General features: G+C 41.4%; 1 protein-coding gene across 7 annotated transcripts in view; it reads left to right on the top strand.

The window, feature by feature from the left end:
• APBB2 (amyloid beta precursor protein binding family B member 2) overlaps positions 1-27,445 on the top strand; it is a 383,377-nt gene that overhangs the window by 18,144 nt on the left and 337,788 nt on the right. The window contains exon 1 of one of the 7 annotated variants that reach the window (XM_042936517.1): positions 5,800-5,989. The exons of the other annotated variants lie outside the window; for them this stretch is intronic. The gene's annotated coding sequence lies outside the window, so the exon portion shown is untranslated. Of the gene's footprint in view, positions 1-5,799; positions 5,990-27,445 lie in introns of those variants that run through there. 7 annotated transcript variants of the gene reach the window in all.

A 27,445-nucleotide genomic window follows, 5' to 3' on the forward strand; every position in this document is an offset into this window, starting at 1 on the left:
CCTCTTCCTGCAGCAGCAACTATTATACAGTATGGTTCTGTCTTGCCAAGGACCATTTCCTTTTATCAGAGTGAAACTTCAGGCAATTTTAACTTAGTTCTACCATAGGGGAGCTTGGAAGATACGAGTGTTCATGAAAGAACATTTATTTTTCCTTGGCCATTGACCTTGAAAGTAAATTTTTGAAAAACTTGAAGATCTATTATTTTGATTGATGGTTAGGTTAAAGGATACTCAATGTGATGTAATTATACAAATTGCATTTGCATAAAGCAAAAGATTACGAGAGAATGAGTAGAAATGAAAATGGAGTGCTTGCGTCATGGGATCGTGGATGATTTTGTTGGCTTTCTCATTCTTCTTCCTCCCTGACCGTCATTAGTGTTTTTATGTCCTTTTGGCATGCAGTAAAAGGGGGAAAAACATGCCCTCACATGTTCATTTTCGTGTCCTCTAGAGGATGTGCATTTCAGAGCATTTCTTCAAGGAGGCTAACTGGGAACAAAAAAGAACTGGCAATATGCTTAGTGAAATAAGCCAATCACAAAGGGACGGTTATTGAATGAATGTGTTTATGGGTCCCAGGATAGTGTAATTCATAGAGACAGAAAATAGAAAGGTGGTCGCCAGGGGCTGGGGTAAGGAGGTAACGGAGAATTAGTGTTTAATGGATCTAGAGTATGTATGATTTGAGGAAGATGAAAAAAGTTACAAAGACAGGTGTTGGTAATGGATGTACAACACTGTGATTGTACTTAATGCCACAGATCTGTACACCTAAACACGGTTGTAACGGTAAATCTTGTTATGTGTATTTTACCACAATCAAAGGGAAAAAAAAGTTTAAGCTAAAAAAACCCCAAAAAACAGAGAGCTGTTCCCGTTTCCTTCCTGTCCTCACCGACTGCAGCTGCTCTGGGCATGCTCTGATCTTGGTGTAGCCTGCCACTGGGGCTGAAGCTTTGAGGGGTGCAGAGGGCACAGACCCCAGCATCTGGGGGGGATGTTTAGGGGCTGCTTGACCTGAACATGATCCTAAGCTCTTGTCTTTTAAAAAGCTTTCTTTTATGAGAGATGAACCCTGAAATTGTGAATTGGGTAGGCTCTCTGTGGGACATAGTTTTGGCCATATCTGTTACTGACTTCTAAGAAATGAAACAGTTTGGTAAAAATTAATCTTCATTTGAATGTCTTCCCAAACTGTGGCACTTTTCCCATTTATCTCGTTGAGTGTTTCCTCAAAGCCAAGTGACTGCGTGGCCTAACTTTTCTTTCGTCTTGTTCGTGTTATTCTCAAGAGAGAGTCGGCTGTCGCTCTGGACAGGACTGAGTTTCAGTTTGGGCCCTGCCCTGGGCAGGTGGATATAAGTGGGTACCCTGCCTGAGCCACAGCTTCTCCCGTCTGTAAAATATCTGGAACGATTCATACCAGGTTGGGAGGATTTATTGTGATAACATGAAAACACATGCTGCTTTCTTGATTTCCTGTTGTTGAAATGGTTGGTAGGTTGACGAAGCATTCTAGAATAACCCCAAATTTGTTATTGGGCTGTAGAAGATGGTTCTTGATCAAAACTTAGATATTTTTCAGAATTAAAATATTTTAAAAGATCTTTTAGAAAGGGCAAATGGAAAGATATTTCTAATTGGTAGTAGATTTTTCATGCTTTGTGTTCAACGCTCTGAGAGTTTTTATTGTTACCTCATCTCCTGCTTTTTTATCTTCAGAAAGTGTGAATGATAGTCCCTCGGAGTGTTTTGTACCCCTTATTACAGTTGGATAGTCTTGGAATACCCGTGGATCCGCATTTGATCCTGGGTCAGTCTCAGTGCAGTGCCCCTAAATAAGTTACCTCCTTTCCCTCACCTATGGGAGGATCCTATAGAAATTATAAGGGTTAATGTTTATTGAGCACTTACTGTGAAACAGTGGTCACTGTGGCATGTGTTACATGGAGGGCATCATTTGGTCCCACGCCTCTGTGAGGTAGTTGCTATATTACCCTCAATATAGGTGGGGAAGCTGAGGCTTACCAGTGTCCAAGGACATACATACAGCTGGAGCAGGTGATCGGATTGAGCTGAATGTCAATTATGAGGACAGAACTTGGCACTGGGGAGGCACTCAGTACGTGTGAATGCGGCATGTATGTGTGCATGTGTGAGCACACACACACTGCACACCCTTAAATTAATATTTCCCCCAGGTACAAGAGTTACTAGGTTGCAAAATCTGGAATTCCCTGGGAGCGTAAAGAGTACCTAAGTGTGGGAAGGCTCATGTTAGCAGCACAAAGTGTATTTGGTTGTGATTGTAGCTGCTTTGCATTTTTTTCTAATTTCTTCTTTAAACAAAGAAAATTTCTATATACTCTGTAGGATTAATATGTACTTTTAAAAGATGTAATTGAGGTTTCACTGTTTTTCTTTAGGAAAAAGCCAGTTATTTCTGTAATCATTAAGCATCCTGTCCTGAGAATAATTACGGAGGATAAGCTGCAGCCACCAGGGGTGTGCAACTGGCAGTCTTGGAATGTTCTGTAAATATATTAGCCTGAAAATTGCATTTTAATGTGGTGTACTAGTGAAATAGAATTTGACTTGCTAAATTATTCCATGTTAATAATGATCTTTTTCTAAGGAAGGCTGTTACTGTATTAAAAAAAAAAAAATAGGTCGTTTGTATCTTCCAAAATAATTGAACTGTCCTTTGGGGTAACCTGTTAGTACTTTCACTTCTATTTGACTCTGGATAATTCATGGAATGCAAGAAACAGAATTTCAGGTCAAGAATTTGATTTTAGGAAATATCATTTTCTCTACAGTTTGCTTTGAGTAGCTTTGACCTACATTATATCCTGACTGAAATGCTATATTTTAATATTTAAAACAAGTTAAGGCAGCTTATGTGGTACTACACATGATCTCAGCTTGCAAAATGTATGCATTTAGATATCAGTGATGCCTTCTTTAATTTTTTTTTAATGTGTATTTATTTTTGAGAGAGAGCATGAGCAGGGGAGGGGCAGAGAGAGAGAGAGAGAGAGACAGACAGACAGAATCAGAAGCAGGCTCCAGGCTCTGAGCTGTCAGTGCAGAGTCCGACGCGGGGCTTGAACTCACAAGCCTTTGAGCCGTGAGATTATGACCTGAGCTGGAGTAGGCTGTCCAACTGACTGAGCCACCCAGGCACCCCATGTCAATGATGCCTTCTAAGAAAACCATTTCAAAGACTAACTCCTGAGCAGTGGATTGGTTAACAGTTATTCATGCCAGAGATTTCCCCCAAGTTTATTTAAAGAGCCAAATGCTGAATTAACTTGTTTTGGAAGTTTTTGGTTGCTTCCCTCACACACAGAGAAAATCAGGCTGTCCATGTGTGGTGAACATATTTCTCATGATTAATAGATGAATAAAATACAGTTGATGATAGAGTGAATGCACAGGTTTGACACCAGACTCTGGAAGAATAGGGAGGCTCTTAGCAGGAGAAATTTGAAACACCCATTTCCTTGAAGAATTGTGTACTTCGTTTACATTTTCCAAATTTTTATTAGGCTAATTTTTATTAATCAAAATTTGAAGGCAATTTGAAGGTTACATGTAATCTTAAACTGTTGGTTGTAGACCCCAGGGAATCATTTAGCTTTCAAAAGAAGGGAGCACTTCTATTAAGAGTTTTAAAAAGAAAATATCGACTATCAAATAGGTCACTGTTATAGAAGATGGTTTAATTCTTGTTCATCAGTCAAAACTCAGAGATGTTGGCTTAAATGGAACAAATGGAGGTAAAAGAGTGGGAAGCCAAGCAGATTATAAGTACTTGAAGTTTTTCTGTGTATTAACTGGCTTCCATTTGAGAGAAATACTTGCTTTCTCATGATAAAGAAAATTTCTCTTGTACTTAAAACATGTTTACATTTTGGTTGCGTCCTGTTTACCTCGTATGTAAAGAAACCCTTGGATCTCAAACTTTTAACCACTCCTTATTCAGAAGGGTGATTTGAGAAGGAGCAAATCTTGCATCAGTGAAGAGGAAAACTGGTTAGAGAAACAGAGTCATTTCTCTGCATCTTTGGAGTCAGTACTATACAGGCCATATCTGTTAGGGGTTGAACTGTGTCATTCTCCCCCTCCCCCGCCCCAAAGATAAATTGAAGGCTTAACTAACCCCTGGTACCTGTGAATGTGACCTTACATGGAAAAGGGACTTTGAAGATGTCGTCATGTTAAGATGAGGTCATACTAGAGTAGGGTGGGTCCTTAATCCATTATGACTGGTGACTTTATGAGAAGAGGGAAATTTGGATGCGAACCAAATGAGAATGTCATGTGGAGGTGGGGGCAGACTGGGGTTACACTGCCACAAACCAACCAATGCCCGGGGCCTCCAGCTGCTGGAAGAGGCAAGGAGGGACCCTCTCCCAGCGGCTTCTTGGAGGGAGCTAGGGCCTGCTACCATGATATCAGAACTCCAGCCTCTAGAACTGTTGAGACAATAAATTCCTGTTGTTTCCGCCTCCCAGGTTGTGATTGTTACAGCAGCCACAGGAAGCTGCAGGACAAGTCAGACCTCCAGAGTTTGAATCCTGGCTTCACATTCTAGTGTTGTGATTGATCTTAGGCAAGTTACTGAACCTCATGGTGCCTTGGTTTCCTCATGTATAAAATAAGGCTAAAAAGAGTATCTTCCTCATGTAGTTGTTTTGAAGGTAATGTATGTATGATACTTTGAACAGTGCTATTATATGTAAAGAAAATAGTCATTTTAGAGCTATAATTGATTTTTTATCATTCAGCAAATATCCCCTGAGTTTCCTTTTTAATAACAGGCCCTATGCTATATAGTAAGTGAACCAAGCAGACAGGATCTCTGCCCTCACAGATCCTTCAGGTGATCATTCCCTCTATTAATGTGAAGAAGAAAGGAAAGTGGATTCCATGTGGCATCTTAATGAGCAAGAACCTTTCCTTAGACCTCAGAGAGTCTGGTGCAGAACCTGTGTACTGGACAGGCAGTGAGCATGCAGCCAGACTGCCTGGGGTCAAGTTCAGGTTCTTACTAGCTCTCACCTTAGGTGGTAACAGAATTTTTAACTTCCTCTGCTTCCACATCTGCAAAATGGGGACACAGTAAGAATCTTTTTCAATAGGGTTATAGTGGTGAGGATTAAATGAGTTAAAATGCGTAAAGTACCTAGAATAGTAAGCACTTCATAAATGTCTTTGTATTATGAAATGAACCCCGAAAGATCCTAAATCTATAAATGAATTTTTGTGATATTTATAATAAGCGTGGAGAATTCAAGTATGGATTAGATGTAGCTCCTTTCCACATAGATTCATGGTCAAGGTGAGGGAGATTTATTTATTTACATGTTAGCGAAAAGGCATATGAACAAAAAATGGTGGTAGAAAGTAGAAGGAGCATGATTAATTCTCCTTGGAGGACCAGGGAAGGTTTCCCAAAGATGGGTTTTAGAGGTTGAATAGGAATTTGCCAGGCAGCAAAGGAAGGAAAGAATATTAGGGGAAGTGAGAGTAGTATATCCAAAAGTCTGAGGTCTTAATGCCATGATAGGTACAGGAGACACCCAGTGGTCATTCACAGCGGTGTAAGGGTGTAGGTATGTCCTAGAGCCAGGATTCAGACTCTGCCGCTTACTGCCGTGTAACCTTAAGCTATTTTCTTGACCTCTCTGTGCCTCTGTATTTTCATCTTTTAAGTAGTGATAACAAGCTTTGAGGGGATTAGATGAATATATTAATTTGAAGTGCTTAGATCAGTGCTTGGCCAAAGTGCATGCTCAAGAAGTATTGGCTCTAATTAATGTTACTACTCTTGTATTTGCTATTGAAAGACAAGGTAGGCTCACTTAATACTCTCATTCTAATCCACAGATTCCTGTGGGCCTTGTATAAATGCTGCACCCTCAGGTCCGTGTACTTTCTTGAAAAACTTTTACCATTTGAACGTTGGGATTAGGAGGTAAAGAAAATACAGTGTACTTGGTTTAAATAGAGGAAAAAATGATTAAGATAGGCTAGACGTTGGCACAGAGCTATGTGCAGATTGCTGATTAGGCAAAATAAAAAAAATAAACCAGCATGTTGAGCCAACATAGTTTTGTTTTTAAATCTGGCGAACCACCTGTATCTCTAAGTGATCAATTTAAAGATGGCTTTGGTTTGTTGTTAATTGTCTCCAGATTACCTGGTGACGGCAGTCTGTGTTCTGAACCGCTGTGAGTTTAAACAAGCCACCCCTGGAATGCAGTCTCCTGGTGGCGCCACCCAGGTTGGCGTGTGTTCGGAGGTGAGAGGGCACATACGGCCTTGGATTTCTTTGGCTGTCCTTCTCAGGGCTGTGATGTTGCAAATGCGTGATTTCAGCCATGGTCCCACTCACTTTTATTTTTATTTTTTGAAGGGGGATGTCATTTCCGATTGTGGTTTTTCTTTGATTATGAAAGTAAGATGTGCCCGTTACGACAAGACTTAGGCAAAAAGAAACTTAAAAGTAAAACAACACGAGAAATTTTAACATTTGGAGATAATAATTGTTAATACTTGGAGTGGAGCCTCTTAAGCCCCCTCTCGCTTGCAAAAAAAAAAAAAAAAAAAAAAAAAATCTCAACTACAGGGGCAGCTAAGGCCAGTGTTGGGCAAGGGGCAGGCTGATGAGTGAGGTTTCTGGGGAGATGCTTAATTAGAAATTGTTCTGGAAAATTCAGGACATAAACAACATAATAGCAGTAATAGAATTATTTTACATTAAATTAAAGTGTTGGTGATAATAAGTGGGCAAAGTTTATATCTGTTCATCCAACATGTAGTTATTGAGCACCAGCTAGATGCTCAGGTTACAGCATGCACACAGCAGGCAGAACTGAGCTTTCCTGGGACTTGCACCATTGTCAGCATTTTAGACGGTAACTAAATAAAATAATCGACATTATAAGGTGTAAGTGCCATGGAGAAAAGCGGAGCAGGCTATGGGGCTGGAGAAGAGGGGGCTTAGGGGGAAGGGATGTGATTTTACTTATTTTATTAATTTAATAAAATTAATTTAATTTGATAAATAAAAATAAATAAAATAACATTAATTTAATAAAATTAATTTTTAAAAGAGTGCCTTTCAAAAAAATATTTATTTTTGAGAGAGAGAGAGAGAGAGAGAGAGAGAGAGAGAGAGAGAGAAAATGAGCAGGAGAGGAACAGAGAGAGAGGGAGACAAGGAATCCGAAGCAGGCTCCAGGCTCTAGGCTCTGAGCTCTCAGCACAGAGCTCCATGTGGGATTTGAACTCACGAACCGCAAGATCATGACCTGAGCTGAAGTCAGACGCTTAACTGACTGAGCCACTCAGGTGCCCCCAGGAAGCGGGGATGTGGTTTTAAACGATGTTGGGGATGGACAGAAAAGTCTTGACAGGAGAGGTGGTGTTTGACTCGAGGCTTGAAGGAGGCAGAGGGATGGCCTCTGCTGTGCATGTTGTGGGAAGAAGCTTTCCAGAAGGAGCTGGAGGATAGCAGGGCTGGAGTGACATGAATGAGGGAGAAGTAGATGGGCTCAGATAAAACGGTGGGGATGAAGCAGTGCCTGGGTGGCCCAGTTGATGAAACGTCTGACTCTTGATCTCAGCTCAGGTCATGATCTCATGGTTTGTGGGATTGAGCCCCATGTTGGGCTCCACACCGGCAGCTTGGAGCCTGCTTGGGATTCTCTTTCCCTCTCTCTCTGCCCCTCCCCGTGTCGTTCTCTCTCTCTCTCTCTCAAAAATAAATAAATAAACAACAACAAAAAAAGGTGGGGGTGAAGGTAATGAAATATCCTGCAGGGCTGGTTAGGCCATTGGAAGAGCCTTGACTTTCATGCCAGGAAAGATGTGAAGTAGCTGGAGGCTTCCCAGCCAAGGGTGATGATCTGACTGATGTTTTATGAGGGTTGTCCAGTGGCTGTGGTGAGAATCGACTTTAAGGGTGCTGGGTGGACTCCGGAAGATCAGTCCGAAGACTGGTTTAATGTGGTTTGAGATGATTGAAGTGTGTGTGTGTGGGGGGGGGGGGGTGGGGACAGTGGAAATGGTGAGTTACTGGATTCTGAATATGTTTTCAAAGTGGAGCTGATGGGGGCACCTGGGTGGATCATTCGGTTAAGCACCTGACATCAGCTCAGGTCATGATCTCACGGTTTGGGGGTTCGGGCCCACATTGGGCTCTGTACTGGCAGCTCAGAGCCTGGGGCCTGCTATGGATTCATTGTCTCCCTCTCTCTCTGCCCCTCCCCTGCTCATGCTCTGTCTCTCTCTCAAAAATAAATAAAAGTTAAAAAAAATATACAAAAAAAGTAATACAAAGTGGAGCTGATGGGATTTATCAGTGGGTTGAATGTGGGGTGCGGTAGGAAGGGAGGAATCAAGGATGATCCTGCGGGTGTTAGTCTGAGCAGCTTGAAGTGTGTGGCTGCTCTGAATTGAGATGCAGACGTCAGCTTCTGGTGGGACCGTGTTGTGGACTGAATGTTTGTGTCCCCCACAAATTCAGGTGTTGAACCCCTGTCTGGAATGTATTAGGAGATGGGCCCTTTGGGAGGTAATTAGGGTTAGATGAGGTCATGAGGGTGGAGCCCTCACAAATGGGATTAGTGCCCTTACAGGGGTTGCAAGAGAGCCTGATAGTGCTCTCTGCTCTCTACCATGTAAACATACAAGACACAGTCTACAACCCGGAAGAGGATACTCACCAGACACCAAATCCGCCAGTGCCCTGATCTTGGACTTCCCAGCCTCCAGAACTGTGAGAAATAGATTTCTGTTGTTTTTAAGCCACCTACTCTGTGGTATTCTGTTATAAGAGCCCAAAGGACAAAGGCAGGACAGATCAGGAGTTGAGCTTCAAATATGGTATTTTGAGGCGTTGGATAGAAATCCAGTTGGACCTAGGAACCTGGCAGTTTGATCTAGAAGTCTGGAGCTTAGGGGGGATGTCTGAGCTGGAGCTGTAGGTTTGGAAGAATAAAGAGCATCCAGGGAGGGACTGACTTGTAAGAGCTTAGCCTCTGTTTGACAAGTTAGGGTTGAAGAGATGAGGAAGAACAGACCAAAGAGACTGAGAAGGAGTGGCTGCTAAAGTAGGAGTGTGAGGTCCTAGAAAGGCCAAGTGAAGATGTGTTTCAGTGGACAGATATGGTCAGCTGGGTCATATCTGGGAATAGGTCACATCTCTGTGTAAAACTGTAGTGATTATTGAAAACGTGTGGGTGTTCTTTAGGTTTTATTTTATTTATTTCTCTAGATATACAGAATTGTATTAAGTATAAATGCCCCAATCTCTCTCCCTACTCCTTGGAGATAACATTGTTAATAGTCGTCTGGGTAACCTGGTTTTGTGTGAGAGAGAGTATATATGTATCTTTATTGATATCTGTATCTATATCTGTAAATTTTTGTCTTAAAATATTTCAAATATGCAAATATCCAATGAATAGAGACTAATGTATTAAATCCTGATGTACCTACTATGTATATTTTTTAGATAATGTTTTTAATTCCAGGATAGTTAACATATAGTAATATATTGGTTTCAAGTGTACAATATGGTGATTCAACACTTCTGTGGAATACCCAGTGCTCATCACAACAAGTGCCCTCCTTAGTCCTCATCACCTATTCCACCCATCCCCTCACCCACCTCCCCTCTGGTAACCACCAGTTTATTCTCTATAGTGAAGAGTCTGTTTCCTGATTTGCATCTCTTTTTTTCCCCTTTGTTTTGTTTCTTAAATTCCACATATGCCTACTATCCATATTAAAGAAATGTGTCACTGTTCTGGATGTCTTAGAATTTATCTTTACTTCCTTATTATTGCAGTTCTATTTTTTTTTTTTTTTTTAACGTTTATTTATTTTTGAGACAGAGAGAGACAGAGCACGAACAGGGGAGGGTCAGAGAGAGAGGAAGACACAGAATCTGAAACAGGCTCCAGGCTCTGAGCAGTGAGCACAGAGCCCGACGCGGGGCTCGAACTCACATACCGCGAGATTGTGACCTGAGCCGAAGTCAGACGCTTAACCGACTGAGCCACCCAGGCGCCCCTATTGCAGTTCTATTCTTATTCTACTATTTTTATTTTTGTACACACATATATCTTCTTGCTTGCGTGCACGCATGCCTGTGTTCTCTCTCTTTCCCTACTCAGGCTCTTTCACTCTGCCCAAGGCTGTGCTATATTTCTCAGACAGCTGCTGGAACAGCCACCACAGTGGTCCTGTACCCAGCTGGGTCCTGGGAGAGCTGCAGAAGTAATGATGCACAAAACGGCAGCCTCCTCAAGAACGTGTTAAATTTGCTGATGAAAGTAGCCGTGGGGCCCCTGGGTGGCTCAGTTGGTTGAGCCTCTGACTTCAGCTCAAGTCACGATCTCATGGTTTGTGAGTTTGAGCCCCACATTGGGCTGACGGCGCGGAGCCCACTTTGGATCCCGTGTCCCCCTCTCTGTCCTCCCTCCCCCACTCACGTTCTCTCCCCAAAGTAAAATAAACATTAAACGATGTTTTTAAAAAGTAACCCTGGGGAGTCCAGTGTTTCCGTTTGAGAGCTCAGGAATGCCAGTATGAGGATCATGGTATAGGGGAAGGTTTGAGGCTTTGGTGTTCTTCAGTCCTTGCTTCGAATCCTAGCTCTGTCGCTAACTGTGATCACGGACAAGTCACGCCTCCATTTTCTTCATCCATAGACTGGAAAATTTCCACCTTAAAAGTTTGCGAGGGTGGTGGGAGGTAACTTATCTAAGTAAAGTGCTTAAGAGTGCTAATCATGTGCTAGGTACCAATGACATAAATTCCTTCTCATCTCATCTTTTTCCTGTTTTGTGGTTAAACTAATAGCTGGATGAAAAAAGTTTGGAGGTATATTATTTAAGTAAATATATTCCAGTTATCTAGAAAGGAATATTGAGATGAAAGAATCTTTTTTTAAATTTTTTTTTTTCAACGTTTTTTATTTATTTTTGGGACAGAGAGAGACAGAGCATGAACGGGGGAGGGGCAGAGAGAGAGGGAGACACAGAATCGGAAACAGGCTCCAGGCTCCGAGCCATCAGCCCAGAGCCTGACGCGGGGCTCGAACTCACGGACCGCGAGATTGTGACCTGGCTGAAGTCGGACGCTTAACCGACTGCGCCACCCAGGCGCCCCAAGAGATGAAAGAATCTTAATGCAAAAAGTAGCTGACCTGAGACTGGTGTTCTACCTTTTTTTTTTTTTTTTTTTTAATTTAAATCCGATGTCTTAGCCTGTAAGCCTTTAAGTTTCTCTGTGAACGGGTTCATTGCCAAGTTCACTGCCAGAGGTCTTCTGGAAAAGAGTTACTAATAATCTATCCTAACTACTACCTGTGCCATTTCCCTGCCTCAGGAGAGCTAATACTTCAGAGGATCCATCCTAACATCAGTTGGTGAGTATCTGTGGGTAAAAACTTCATTTGGTGGGGCGCCTGGATGGCTCAGTTAGTTAAGTGTCCATATCTTGATTTCGGCTCAGATCATGATCTCATCGTTTGTGAGTTAAAGCCCCTCCTCAAGCTCTGCACTGGCAGATGGAACCTGTTTGGGATTCTCTCTCTGTCTCTCTCTCTCTGTCTCTCTCTCTCTCTTTGCCTCTCCTGTGCTCTGTCTCTCTCAAAATATGTAGAATAAACTTAAAAAAAAAATTACGTATATATTAAAAAAAACCTCCACATCATTTGGTTAGAGGTCATCGGCTATGATTTGTGAAAACTGGTCCTTAATCACAGTGGTTAAATGAAGTGGTTGGAAAATGAACCAGTAAGAAAAATGACTTCAAATAGTTTTTTATTGCTGACAAATAATGAGTCTTGCAAATGTTTAGCATTGGCCAAATATTTACTGTGATCCCATGGCCACTGCCCTGGAGGACATGACTGAGTCAGGACCACCCAGCACACCAGAAGCATAATCAAATGGTATTCCCACCTGTGACTCCTGGAATGACCACCCCACTCAGTAAGTGACTTGCATTGATAAAAGCCATCTTCTTTTACGCTTGAGTGTTCTACGGATGGTTGGGGGAAAAATAAAAATAAATGAATGCATGGAATAAATTTTAAAAGGAGTTTAATAGCAATTGACCATTGTTGGTAGATCCCAAGTTAGGAATCAGATAGGTTGTTGCTGATTGTTCATACCCATGGTCTGATCATGTTGAGTACACAGGCATTAATAAAGGGGAGAAGAAACTGTTTATTGGCTCATGTGGACAAAGGAGGAAACGTATGTGGTGCAATTTTTCCATCTCCCAGCCCCTGGTCCCGTGAGTGGTGTATCTCACAGTATCAGCATTCTCCTTCCTGGGGTGACCAGGGCTGCTGTCAGGGCAATGTTGGAGCATGACCTGATTCCATTGGGTCTCTACTCCACTCCTCCCTGAGGAGAGTTAAATTGATCCAGTTGGGTCTCAAAGCATCATCCATATGGGAAATGGTGGGCCAGCCATAGCTATCTCGTACCTGGCCTGAGTTCCCCTTCCCTCAGCCTTTTGCTGCTCTTGTCCATCAGAAAGAGAACACCAGTTCCTTACTGGTCCATTTCTCCAAAGCTCCTTAATCAGAAGTAGGGGATTAGCTTTCATTGGCCTTTTTCTTCTCAGATCTTCTTAGAAAAGAGTCTTGCTTTCTATTGCCTCAACTGCTTTACTGCTTTATCTTACTTAGGAAGTACAGTTTACCAAATTCCAGGAATCAAACCATATTTTTTGGCCAGGTATACATGAGACTAGGATGAGGTTGTCTCTGGTGCATGATCTATACAACAAAACATTGGGCACCAAAACACACGTGGGAGCCAAACCTGATTATATAGTGGAGGACATGTATCCCTTTTTTTCCATGACTGATACTTATTTCTCACTTCTGATGAAATAGATGATCACAGACAGAACTTTAAGCCTGGGTAAGGAATTCTTTTGATATGGTAAGTTTTAGGAAGTGAATATACTGCAATGAAATCATACTAAGCGGTGTGTGAAGCTGTGGAGCATTTTTATTTTCTCGAGGATGATGATATTAGGGAATTAAATCAACTTTTTAGTGGAAAAAAAAAAACAGTGTGTGTGGGATTGAGTTTTTCCACGTGTAAGTGCCTGTGTAGCCATCACCCAGATCAAGTTAGAGAACATTTCCATCCCTCCTACAGCTTTCCTCCTGTCCTCTTCCAGACAGTACCTTTGACACTAGATGAGTTTTTCCCTGTAAACTGCATTTTCTTTTTTTTTTTTTAATTTTTTTTTTTTTAACGTTTATTTATTTTTGAGACAGAGAGAGACAAAGCATGAACGGGGGAGGGTCAGAGAGAGGGAGATACAGAATCCGAAACAGGCTCCAGGCTCTGAGCTGTCAGCACAGAGCCCGACGCGGGGCTCGAACTCACGGACCGCGAGATCATGACCTGAGCCGAAGTCGGCTGCTCAACCGACTGAGCCACCCAGGCGCCCCTGTAAACTGCATTTTCACGTAAATGGAGTAATACAATATGTGCTCTTTTATGTTGGCTTTTTTTTCGCTCAACCATTCATGTTCTTGTAACAGTAGTTCATTCTTGTCCATTGTAGTTCATTCTTGTCCATTGTGTGCGGTATTCAATTATATGAACATACTTCTTCAGCTCATCCACATTATTGTTGGCAGACATTTGGTTTCCCAATTTTTCCCTATTGAGAATAATGGTGCTGTGAACATTTTGGTATATGCCTTTTGGTGAACATTTACTATGCATTTCTGTTTAGGTATGTTTGGAGGTGTGGGATTGCTGGGTTGTAGGGCATGTGTATGCTGTGTAGCTTTAATGAAGTCTTTCAAAAGGTTTGTTCAGGTTTACATTCCCAGCAGCTGTGTATGATGCCAGCCCGCTTTTTAACCCCACTCAGACTTCTGTGTCCCCCCTGCCCTCTCCCAACCAAAAAAAGACTTCCCGTGTTCCCTACCATAGTTAACAGGACTACCACCCGTATAGACACCAAAGCTGGAAGCTATCTGCCGCTTTGAGATTGTTTTCTTTTGCCTCATCCAAGTAGGCCATCAACCAGGAATGGCCATTCTTCCAAAATGTGCCTGGAATGTGTTCTATCTTTCCAGTTCCCAAATGTTTTCACTTTTTTTTCATGTCGAAGATGGTAAAGCTGCTAATTGGTTGTTCTGTCTCTAGATTTTCTTTTCTGTAAGTCAATTTCCAAATGTTACCCTAGAATATAAAGATACATAACTAAAAGCACTCATCGCAATTCATAGGCAGTTTAATGTGAATTGAATGGGAATCTAATTTAAAATTGGCTGTAGGGGGCACCTGGGTGGCCCAGTTGGTTAAGCGTCTGACTTTGGCTCCAGTCATGATCTCACAGTTTGTGGGTTCGAGCCCCGCACTGGGTTCTGTGCTGACAACTTGGAGTCTGCTTCAGATTCTGTCTCCTTCTCTCTCTGCCCCTCCCTCGCTCACACTCTGTTTCTGTTTCTCAAAAATAAATAAATGTTAAAAAAAATTTAAAAAATAAAATATAAAATTGACTAATGTGAAGTCTAAACTCTTTTGCATAAATATATATTGGAAAGAGTTAAAGACTAATGAATTTTCAACCTACTGGGGATATCATTTGGGAAACTCAGACACATGCACAGAGAAAAGAGAGAAAGAGAAAGAGAAAGTTTTGGCCTTTGCCTCTGCAATAAGATGTGGCATATAACACTCTGGAAAACAGTGTGGAGGTTCCTCAAAAAATTGAAAATAGACCTACCCTATGACCCAGCAGTAGCACTGCTAGGAATTTACCCAAGGGATACAGGAGTACTGATGCATAGGGGCACTTGTACCCCAATGTCTATAGCAGCACTCTCAACAGTAGCCAAATTGTGGAAAGAGCCTAAATTACCATCAACTGATGAATGGATAAAGAAATTGTGGTTTATATACACAATGGAGTACTACGTGGTAATGAGAAAGAATGAAATATGGCCCTTTGTAGCAACGTGGATGGAACTGGAGAGTGTGATGCTAAGTGAAATAAGCCATACAGAGAAAGACAGATACCATATGGTTTCACTCTTATGTGGATCCTGAGAAACTTAACAGAAACCCATGGGGGAGGGGAAGGGGGAAAAAAAAAAAAGCAAAGAGGTTAGAGTGGGAGAGAGCCAAAGCATAAGAGACTCTTAAAACCTGAGAACAAACTGAGGGTTGATGGGGGTGGGAGGGAGGGGAGGGTAGGTGATGGGTATTGAAGAGGGCATCTTTTGGGATGAGCACTGGGTGTTGTATGGAAACCAATTTGACACTAAATTTCATATATTAAAAAAAAAAGATGTGGCATATAAAAAGAAGCTAAAAGAGGCACAGATAACTCATGTCACAGAAATCAATGAGAGTATTATCTGTTTAAGGATATTTCAGGTTGGATTATTTAAATCTTGATGGCACTTTACACTTTATGAATGTATACGTGTGTACATAAATGTGTGTGTTTCTCATTTAACTCTTACAACAACCATATTGAATAGATACTATTACAGTATCCTCTTTTTGCAAGTGGGATCTTTTAGGAGACTCGCCCTGGGTAATGGATAGTAAGTAACCATTCGTGGTTTGGTGCATATAGTCAAGCTTTCTGACCTTATTCCACGTGGTCATTAAATTCAGTTTTATCCTTTCTGTATATGGGTTCTGTAGACAGGATATAACTTTAAGAGTCACATGTTTTATATAAAATAGACCATTATTAAAAAAATAAAGATAAAATAGCTGCAAATGGAAAAAAAAAAGTAGCCCATTGGCGCCAATGTGTGTTATCATATTTCTCAAATCAAAATACGCTTATTGTCTTTTGTCATGTTATAAAAATGGTAACAGTTTTAGTAAAAAATACAATATATAACAGAGTACAAAAAAGAAATTTAAGAAAATCACCTGAAATTCCACCATTTAGATAGGTTTTATCTTTTAATAATATGGAAAGCAAAGGACCATTGTCCTCTGTTACCTGAGATCTTGTTTTGTGTCATATCCTCACATCATCAGGAAACAAAATTCTACCCAAAGCTCATCTCTGACCTGACTTCATTTCTGTGCTGTGGTTATTTGGGCAGCAACACTTGAAATAATCTTAAATGAAAAGGTGTGATATAGAACAGTATTCTCATAGTGATGATTTTTATGCGTATGCAGAAGTCATGAATTTTAGTGATAATATTAGGTGCTTTGTTTCTGTGCGCCTAAAATGTTTGTTTATAGTTTGTAATAATATCCAAAGTAACATATGGTGTAGTCAAGTGTATGGGATTTGGAGTCCCACCAGGCCAGGGTTCCAGTGATGGCTTTATTACATCCTAGTTGGATAGCCTTAAGTACGTTTCTCAATTACTTTGAGCCTTAGTTTTCTCATCTGAATAATTGGAAATAATACCACCCGATAGGGTTGCTATGAAGACCCAGTGGGATCATGTCAGTACCAAGGCAGTTGTGGTTATTTTAATAATAGTGTGCTGGCCCTTTATTTACGGTCAGCAGTAATTTGTCCAAACAAAGTGGAGGGCTGAACTCGAGCAGTGAACATAGTGAGTGTCTCGTCAGTGCACAGAATCGTCATTTTTGTGTGTGGTACAGTAGTTGGCATAGTGGTGAGGGATGGTACGTTCACTTTAGAACTTCTTGGGTCTTGCTTAATGGCAAACAGGTAGCGACCGAAGCTCACAGTGGGAGTGAGCAGGCACACGCAACCCTACAAAATTAGGTGCATACCAGACAAATGAATAACATACTAATTATTATCCTTCCTGGGAGAAAGTCTGGGAGGATTGTAGCTTCAGGCACTTTGAAAGACCCGGCTTTTTAAGCTTGCAAAATCGTGATTACTATTTTTAGTTCCATTTCTACCCTTTAAAAAAGTGTGGTGTACTCCTTGTTACTCCTGGATGGTTTTATGTATTTTAATTAATGTTCTCTTATTGCATTTTGTGCCCCAAGGCTACTTTAGTGAAAGATGTAATTTCAGAGGGCTGATGAAATTAGATAGGTCTGACTGGGAAGACTGTGTTACTCATATTTATGGTTATACAATATTTCAGGTCCATCTATGTAAGACAGTCCTGCGCTGTAAACACACAGTGTTCTGAATCCATCTGTCTTAGAGTGGTTCACACCAGTGAAATAATAGCAGCTCTGGTGTGGGGGGGGGGGGCATTTTATTGTTTTGGTGTTAAACAGAGCTTTACATTTTTTCCCTTAGAATCTCATCATGCAATTATATGTCAAAATTTGAAAGCGGTTCTATAAACCAAACACAAACACCCCTCCCCTCCAGCTTTATTACTTTATAGGCAGACCTCGCATATTCTTTACTGAATTGGCATGAGGTTTGTGACCAGGCAGAAATCAGCTTAATTTGGGTCTGAGTGAGCAGCCAGCTATAGAGCATGGAAAATATATTTTAAATCATTTGCCAGAGCTGAATGCAATTAGTCTTAAAGCGAAAGACAATTCTCTGAAAAAGAAAAAGTAATCTTTTGAGGAAGGCTTGAAATAAGACACAGTCAATAAAGAGAAAAGCTGTAATAAATTATTTATTATGGTAAAATCCAGGGCAGAGTTTTAGTGGGAGTTAATTAACATATAAGCTATCACAAAGCTATTGAACACTAATTATGCATTATACAGTATCTTCCCTACCTTAAAGGTTAGGGTCCTGAAACCCTCTTGAGAGTAGAACTTGAGGTTGCAAAATTTTATTTAGTTTTTTAATTAAAAACATTTTTTAATGTTTATTTTTGAGAGAGAGAGCGTGCGTGCGTGTGGGGCGGAGGGGCAGAGGGAGAGGAAGTCACAGATCCGAAGCAGGCTCTAGGCTCTGAGCTGTCAGCACAGAGCCCAACGTGGGGCTCGAATTCACCAACCGTGAGATCATGACCTGAGCCAAAGTTGGACACCTAACTGACTGAGCCACCCAGGAGCCCCAAGGTTGCAAAATTTTAAATCCTAGGAGGAAGGAAAGAGTTAAGAATATCAAGATAGTAAATGAATCTTTTTAAAAAATTTTTTTTAAGTTTGTTTATTTATTTTTTGGGGGGGGTGGGGAAGGAGGGAGGGAGGGGCAGAGAGAGAGAGAGAGAGAATCCCAAGTAGGCTTCACCTTGTCAGCCTGATGTGGGGCTTGATCTCATGAACTGGGAGATCATGACCTGAGTCAAAGTCAAGAGGTGAACACTCAACTGACTGAGCCACCCAGGCGCCCCAATAATAAGTGAATCTTAGGAACTTTATACACATTTTTTTTGTGTTTCTGTAAAATCAAACAGCAAAGTGTGCTTTAGAAACCTCATGCAGAGTTTCATTATAATAGTGTGTATTCGTTTTGCTTTGTGACAGGTAATGACCATATTAAGAGGCTTTTGTCTTATCCAGAGGTAGTCCCCTATCCACATAGTCAATGCCTTTCCCTCCCTCCTTCCTTCCCTTCTCTCCTTCTTTCCATTATTTCCATTCAATCGTTTCTTATTTTGTACCAGATACTATCTTAGACTTTGAGACCACATCAAAACAAAGCCCCTGACCTCAGTAAGATTACATTCTAGTTGGGGAAGGTAGGTACGTGTCTCAGGGTTGGGTTCTTCAGGAGCAGATGCTGAGATACAGTTTGGGGAAACAAGATGTTCATTTGGGATTGACGCTGTGAACAAAAATGGGCAGAAGCAGGATTGGGCAGAGGAAGAAGCTGAACTCTGCTGCAGATTTGACGACGCCTCTACCAACCCGCCAGGGAACTCTGGAGTGAGGATTACCTGTCAGAGTGTCCCTCACGGAGCGGTGACCTCCCTCCTTTACCAGGTGTGTTACCAGGTATGGGTTGCCCTGGGAAGGGTGTCACGTAGGGCACCTGAGGCTGCAGCTCGAGCTGACCCTGACCAGCGGGGCCCTGGAGGCTGTCAGCTTGCAGATGCTCAGTGAGTCTTGGCGGTGCATCTCCCAGCCTACCACGAGTATTTAAAGTATCTGGTGGCGACACATGATGGCAAAACTAAAGCCGGATGAGGGGGCTGGAAAGGGAGGAGAAGGCCTCGTGGAGGTACTTGAGCAGAGAGCCTCAGGAATGGAGGGTGTTGGGGCAGAGCTGTCTGGGGAAGAGCCAGAGCAAAAGCCCCGCAGAGGAGTGTGCCTGGTGTGTCAGGGGAGCAACAAGGAGGCCAGTGTGTGGACCGCGGTACCGTCGTGCGAAGCCTTTTGGTCATCGCACGGAGGTCCCCGTGTAGTTTCCGTGAGGTGGTGTATTGGTCTGGAGGGCTGCCATCCTAGACTACCACAGACTTGATGGCTTCACCAATACAAATGCATCGTTTCACAGTTCTGATGGTAGAAGTCCCTGTTCAAGGTATCGGTAGGGTTGGTTCTTTGTGGTGCCTGTGAGAGAGAATCTGTTCTACCCTCTCTCATAGTGTTTGGAGGTTTGCTAGCGATATTTGACATACCTTGGCTTGTAGATCTCAGACTTCATCTTTTTAAATTTTTTAATGTCTGTTTGTTTGTTTATCTTTGAGAGAGAGGGAAAGAGACAGAGTGCTAGTGGGGGAGGGGCAGAGAGAGAGAGAGAGAGAGAGAGAGAGAGAGAGAGAGAAACAGAATCCAAAGCAGGCTCCAGGCTCTAGGCTCTGAGCTGTCAGCACAGAGCCCGACGCGGGGCTCGAACTCACAAACTGCAAGATCGTGACCTGCGCCAAAGTCGGACACTTAACCCACTGAGCCACCCAGGCGCCCCTCAGACTTCATCTTAATATGGTGTTCTCCTTATGTGTGTGTCTCAGTGTCCAAAATTCCCCCCCCCCCCCCCCCTTTTTTTTTTTGTTGAGGACACTGGTCATATTGGATTAGAGCCCACTCTAATGACTTCGTTTTAACTAATTACATTTGCTATGATCTTATTTCCAAATAAAGTAACATTCTGAAGTTCCGGGGGTTAGGACTTTAATATATGAATTCTTGGGGGATACAATTCAATCCAAACAGGTGGGAAAGCCTTAGAAGGTTTTGAACAGATTAATAGTAATAATCTGATTTATGTTTTAAAGAAGTTCAGTCTGTTTTGTGGAGAGTAGAATGGAGTGAGGAAGCAGCAGGAGATGATGATAGTTGGGCCAGGGAGCTAGAGATGGTGGTAGTGAGTGGTCAGGTTCTAAGTAACAAGGTAGAGCTGATTTCCTGTAGGATTTCTTGTGGACTGAGAGGGAGAGCGTGTGAGCAGAGGCAAGGAGCAGCTGGAAGCATGGACGTACTGTTTACTGAGATGGGCAAGGTGTTGGGCAAGGTGTTGGGAGGAGCCAGTTTGAGGGTAACATTAGGGGTTTTATTTAGGACTTAAATTTGTGATGCTTGTTAGATATTCATGTAGAGATACTGAGTAGGCATTTGGATATAATGAGAGATTCTGGAATCTGGAGTTCAAAGATGAGAAGGGACCAGCAAAGACCACCTGAAAAGAGAGAGTCCGTGGGTAGGAAGAGAACCCACGGTAGGGGGAGTGTCTCTGATGAATGTGTCTCAAGATCATGTAATTGTCCAATAGGTTGAGGATTGGATTGACCATTGACTTGGGCAGCATGGTGGTCATTGGTGATCTTGACAAGAATAGTTTTGATAGAATGATAGGGATGAAAGCCTGGTTGGAGTGAACTCAATGGGAGGAAAGAGTAGAGACTATAAATACAGACATCTATTGATTTTATGATAAGCTCTTTGACTAGCTTGCTGAGGATTCCTGTTCACCCCAGAGATACAGAGTGACTAGGATCCTAGAGATGGAAAAAACTTCTGTATTTTTGTACTTTTTAGAGAGAGAGACAGAGAGAACATGAGCTGGAGAGAGGGGCAGAAGGAGGGAGGGAGAGAGAATCCCAAGCAGGCTCTATGCTCGGTGTGGAGCCTGATGTGGGGCTCAATCCCACGACTCTGAGGTCATGGCCTGAGCCAAAGTCAAGAGTTGGACGCTCAACTGACTGAGCTACCCAGGTGTCCTGAGATGGAAAAACTTGGGTTTTCTTTGACTGGTTTAGAATGAAGGTCAGGTACTTCTCTGATTCCTTCCCTTGTTCTTTTGCAGAGTTATTTAACTCTGCCCACTAATGATAACTTCATGCCAAAGTATATAATGTTAGCCCCTCTAAGACAAGTTTTATCTCCTTTCCTCCTACCAGAATAGTATAGCAATACTAAGTTCTTGAGGTGTGAGTAAGGGAGTATTAGGGTTATAAAGGATTAGTCATGAAGTCCTAAGGGAAGAAATATTTGACCGAAAAGGAAATGTATCCAGGATTCACTTGCTTGAATAAAGAAAATGAAGAAATTATACATAATTAGCTCTCAGGATAATTTACATCCAAAAACAGTCTTAGCCGCATTTCAGTTTCCTCCTTCCCATATCTTAAAATCAAGAGTTAAGAGCGAAGCATAATTAACAGACTTGAGTTTCATCTCCTCTCATTTCCTAGTCTGCCAAGGTAAGGGAGCAGAAGACCCAACCCAAAAGGGCAACCCAAAGAGTGGAGTGAAACACGAGGGCTTTGAGTTGGATCCTCCCGTTGCCCCCCAAGTGCTCAGTGCATTTAGAAATGCCTGGAATTGAATGTGGGTCAAGGTGTGAGTTTAAACTTTTGGGGAGACATGTATAATTTCAGAATCAAAGGAGTTCTTGAACTTAGTTTTTACAAGGCCATATTAGGTCTGAATTTTTTTTTTTTTTTTTTTTTTTTTTTTTTTTTTTTTTTTTTTTTTTTTTTTTTTAGCACAAATGATAGAATGAATTCGATTTTTGATGCTCTTCCTGCTTTGAGGAGGACACCTCAGATAATTTATCTGACCAAATGTGATTATTTCTGTGAGATGAAAGAGACTTTTTCTTTCAAGGGTTTATTGCCTTCCACCAAGTTTAGGTAGGTTAAAAAAAAAAAAAAAAAAGGAAGTAGAATTAAACAGCACAACAAGAAGAGCTTTGGATTTAATAAAAGGAAAGCTTTTCCTGATGAGGTTCCTTGAGGCTGGTCCTGGCTTTCCTGCAGCTTTATAAATCCCTCCCTCCTAGATGATCAAGGTGTGAGAAAGGCAGAGTGATCGGGAGAGCTTTAAGGGGGAATGGAGAGACCCATTTATGTTGGAAGATATAAGAAAACATCGGCAAATTTAATGCTACTTTTATTTTTTTTATTTTTATTTTTTAACTTTTTTTAGGTTTATTTATTTATTTTGAGAGAGAGAGAGAGAGAGAGTGGGGGAGAGGCAGAGAGAGGGAGAGAGAGAGTGGGGGAGAGGCAGAGAGAGGGAGGGAGGGAGGGAGGAAGAGAGAGAGGAAGAGAGAGAGAGAGAGAGAGAGAGAGAGAGAGAGAGAGAGAGAGAGAATGAATCCCAAGCAGGATTCACACTGTCAGCCCAGAGCCTGATGCAAGAATTGAACTCATGAACCGTGAGATCACAACCTGAGCCGAAATGAAGAATTGGATTCTTAACCAGCTGAGCCCTGGGCACGCCCTTGATGCTACTTTTAAAGACCTTCAAGCAAGCAAGCACAAGCCCCCCATCCTGCAGGTTTCCTTATTCAAGCCCCATGGGACCACAGTGTTTACAGTGTGTCCTTGTAGGAGGTGGTACAGTGGGAGACAGACGTGCTGCTTTATCTTGATGGAAGTTCTTCATGGACACAACCTTTGCCCACAGAGACAAATGATTTCTCAGATTTCTGTCCATTCTGTGCGTTATTTTGTTGCAGCTTCCTTCTTGTCTTATCTGAGATTGGCCTCTTAAATTCAGGGTTGAAATTTAGGTAGGAAAGAAAGAGGAGCATTAGTTGGGTATTGTTTCTATTAAACCTGGTAATGAGTTAACATACTATTGAATACTATTTTGTATGCTTTCCCCCTGAGGCTGTAAAATACTGTCATTTCCCAGATAAGGAAGAGTCCTGGGCAGCAGTTGTCATTTCTTCTGAATTCATATATAATCTAGCCTTATTAACCCTGTGTAGCCCTTCTTCATGCCAGTATATGTCTGCTATGGGGAATTTTAAATAAAGCCAGCTGTGTTAAATATTCATAGAATTGATTTTCACTTGTTTAAAGTCTTTGGTGATTTATCTTCAGGGAGTGTTAATACAGCAGTAATTCTACATTACATTTCTTGCACCAATATTTAATTGATACTATATTTCACAAGGATTATTGCAGGTTTATTGCTGTTGTATTTAGAGTTGTGGTTCTGTGCTAGTAATTCAGAGAAATAGGATCCTTGAATCTGTTGTTTCCATTTTAATTGTGTGTACTTTTGAGCTGACAGGTTTGAGAAGGGCTGTTAACTCTTTAACAGACCTGATGGATAAAAACCATGTGGTGGAGTAGACCTGGGGAATACTTCGCTTGAGGATGTCATTGTATTAATCTATTTTTTTCACTGATAGCAGGTAAATTAAAAAAATATATATATATTTTAACTGATACACTTTATTTTACATAATAGGTATTAGTGTTTGCTTTACTTCTCTCTTAAGGTGCCTGAGACAGCTCAGCCTGTGTGAATGGCAGCAATTGTAGTGCTTTTTAGAGCAGGTTGACTTGCGTTGTTACTCTCTTCCAGAAACTTCAGTAGTTTTTCAGAGCATTAGGACAACAGTATCCTCATCAGTTATTGTGTGATCCTATACACTTCTCTTCAGAACCTTACACAGTATGGCACTCAGCAGGTGCTCGCTATTGTATTGAATAAATGTCTGCACAATGAACAACTTTTTGTTTAGTGAGTAAATGGACGACTATGCAATGAAAGTGGTGCACGTGTGATACAGTTGTGCGCCCTGAAGGAAGGAGGGTTTCTCTGTTAATCACAGTCTTTAATAAATATTTGCTTAATGGATGGAAAGTGGGAAAAGAGGAGGTATTTTTAGGTGGGTAGAAAGGAAGAGTAAAAATTGCAAAGGCTCGAAGGTGTAAGGCAAGGCCAAGGCCTGAGTGTGTTGTATTGGAGTTAACTCGGGCAGCTGAATGGTCTGGAAAAAACTCCAGACTGAGAATTAACACACTTTGCTTCTTTGCCACTTGCTAAGAATGTGACCTTGGGTGACCCTGAACTTCTGGGCCTTGGTTTTCTCTCATCTGTCGTGCCTTTCCCAAAGCCTTAGTCTGAGACATAGATGAGAAGATTCATATGAAAGCGTTTTGCGTTCCGTGAAGGGTCATTCATATTAGATGGGGTTGGATGGACCCTTGATGCGTGATTTATCCATCAGACATTTACTGAGCACCTGCAATAGGCCATGCCCTGTGATAGACAGTGGTGGGTAAAAAAACACAGGCCTTCCCTCCTGGACTTTCTAGTGAGTAAGGAAGGTATTAAGCAAACAATCACTCAGGTGTGTAATTCCCGACTGTTGCAAGTACTGTGAAATACAGTGTGCTAGAAGCTCATTCTAGCCTGGGCCCGAGGGAGAGCCTGGCTCTGGGGTTTGAGTTTATCCTGTACTGTGTGGAGTCCTTAAGCGTTCGTGCAGGGAGTGACCTAAACCCAGCATTGCTTTGGGAAGCTGAATCTTCATGGCTACATGTAAAATAGCCTGATGAAGGATTGGGGTCTAGGAGAGCAGTTAAATGAAGCTACTGTTATCCTGTCTGTCCTAAGTCATATATATATTCTTGGAATTGTTTTAGTGTTTTAAATGTTTAAGGTTGATATTTTTATTCAGGGTTTTCTAGGGTCTTGATGTTTATGTGGTTTTCATTTGGTATATTAGTGAACTTCTGTTTTTAATTAGATATGAAGTTAACAGGAAATATTAGCAGATGCTTCTGTGGGTTCTCCTGTGTGCCAGAGACACGGTGCTTAGTGCTTGATATATGTTATTCCCTGTTAACACTCCACAACCATGTGCGGTGCCAAGACCATGTTATCCATCCATATTGTCCTCATTTTACAGATGAGGAAACTGAAACTTGCCCAGGGCTGTACAGCTGGCAAGTGGAACTTGGACCCAGGCCATCTAGTTTCAAGTGTGTGTTCTTAATCACTTCATTATCATCTTTTCACTTAAAAAAGAATTAATCTAACGTTCAGTGAGAGAAGATAAAGGTGCCGGTAAAGCAGTCCTTAACCACTGTGAATCCCTTCCTCTCAATGTATTTCCTTCCTGTTTTTTATTTTCATTTATTTTTATTTTTTATTTTGTTTAAACATATATAGTTTGCACAGATCTTTTTTTTTTTTTAATCTTTATTTATTTTTGAGAGACAGAGAGAGACACAGCATGAGTGGGGGAGGGGCAGAGAGAGAGGGAGACACAGAATCCGAAGTAGGCCCCAGGCTCTGAGCTGTCAGCACAGAGCCTGATGTGGGACTTGAACCCGCGAAACGTGAGATCATGACCTGCCGCTTAACTGACTGAGTCACCCAGGCGCCCCATTTCCTTCCTGTTTCTTAAAAGTAAATTTTTGTTAATTATAAAATTAGGAAGAAAACCTATTATAAGGCAAACATTTTTTAAAAGTTATTTTGTGGTTTGGGGGCACCTGGGTGGCTCAGTTGGTTAAGTGTCCGACTTCAGCTCAGGTCATGATCTCACAGTTCGTGGGTTCGAGCCCTGTGTTGGGCTCTGTGCTGACAGCTTGGAGCCTGGAGCCTGCTTCGGATTCTGTGACTCCCTCTCTCTCTGCCCCTCCCCCGCTTGTGCCCTGTCTCTCTCAAAAAAAATAAACTTAAAAAAATGTTAAAAAATAAAAATAAAGTTATTTTGTGGTTTTATGCATTTTGCCAGGAAGAATTATAAAAGTTTAGTAGTCTCTGACATTGCTTTGTGGACTACATGTCTCCCCATTTTTTCCTTTGTTTCATAACCAGAATAACTATGAGTCACATCAGGGAGTGTCCAGATCTGCTCACTGTAGTAGATCTTATGTTTGTCTCCCATCTTACATTGCCTGTAAAAGCCCAGTTTGGTGTCAGGTGGATATTTAGTTCTAGGGCAGCAGAATCATAGCATGGATAGCACCTGTGATGTATACAAAGCTGATTCTCTGAGTTTAAGACAGGGACCCCAAAATTAAGGTTGAGTCACTTCCAAAGAGCCATTGTAATTACGGAGAGAGACAGACTGGAGAGCAGGACCTGGAACATCAGCCCAGGGTTCCCTCACAACTTTGCATGTGAAGGATAGTAGAATATACCACTCTAGTCTATGACTGTAGGACTCAGGATGTGTCACTCCAAAATATGCTCCTTTGGTATGTTGATTACTTTGAGCTGTAGGCACTTGAAAAACAGCAAATGCTAGGAGAGGCTTTCTCTGAACTCCTCTTACTTATTTTTAGGCAGATAGGAACTTAGTTGTCATAGATCTCCTCTCTAGAGTTTCATCAACCAGGGGAGACTGGCTTATCACAGGAAAGGAGACAGGAAGTGACACCACACCCAGACAGACTTTGTCACACCTGTCACGCCTCCTGTCTGTTCTCAGGGCCCACTCATCTTTCGTAAAAATCGTTTACTCTCCCTTGAGAAGCTTCCCCCTCTTTCCCCTTTCTCTGTTAAGATGGCATTTAAGCCTGAATTCTAATCCACCTCTTTGAGTTACTCATTTTCCCCCAGGTAACTTTCATGTTAAATGAGCTTACATGTTAATAAACTTCTGTTTTTGTCTTGTTAATTTGTCTTTTATTACAGGGGTCTCAACTAAGAACTTATAAAGGTAGAGGGAAAATTATTTTTCCTCCCCTATACATGTTTTCATGCCTTTTTGTTGTTGTTGTTGCATGTTGTTTACATTCTATTTTATTTGTATAATATAACTGATAGTGAAATTTTGTATTAATTCTGCTAAGTCCCAATGCTATGAAATCAGGTTAGGACACACTCTGGCTGTTAGTTCAGAATGAATTTGTATTCAAATGATTTAAATTTGAGTATTAATAAAATCTTTTAAAATTTCCTATAATTTTAATCATGGTCAACCTAGAATGCTTTATTAAATGAGCTCTCCTGTGTTAATTTCCCTTGTCATACTATTCTACTTTTCATTTGTTTTATTTCTCCTAACACTAAATTAAAACTTTAATCCTGAGCTATGGGTCAATGTGGATAAACTGTAAAAAGTTTGAATTCAGAATTAAACCCATGGCTTTGGATTAGTTTGGTGTATGGCTCAGAATCACTGACATTTTTTTGCAGTCATAGTAAGAGAAAATGTTTTGCGGTATCTCCTAAAAGAGTTTTTATATATTGCTTTTGATTCTGCTTTGTTTCTTTTGGTCTCTTCCAGGGAAAAAGTGACTCTTTCTGCCTAACATAACCCTGTATGTCTCCTGAGGGCTCTGCTTTAATTTGGTTAATACTGTTAACTGCTAAAAAGTACATGTTCTACTGGAATTGGGTGA

This window comes from Panthera leo, chromosome B1, assembly GCF_018350215.1.
Source record: "Panthera leo isolate Ple1 chromosome B1, P.leo_Ple1_pat1.1, whole genome shotgun sequence".
NCBI classification, from domain to species: Eukaryota; Metazoa; Chordata; class Mammalia; order Carnivora; family Felidae; genus Panthera; species Panthera leo.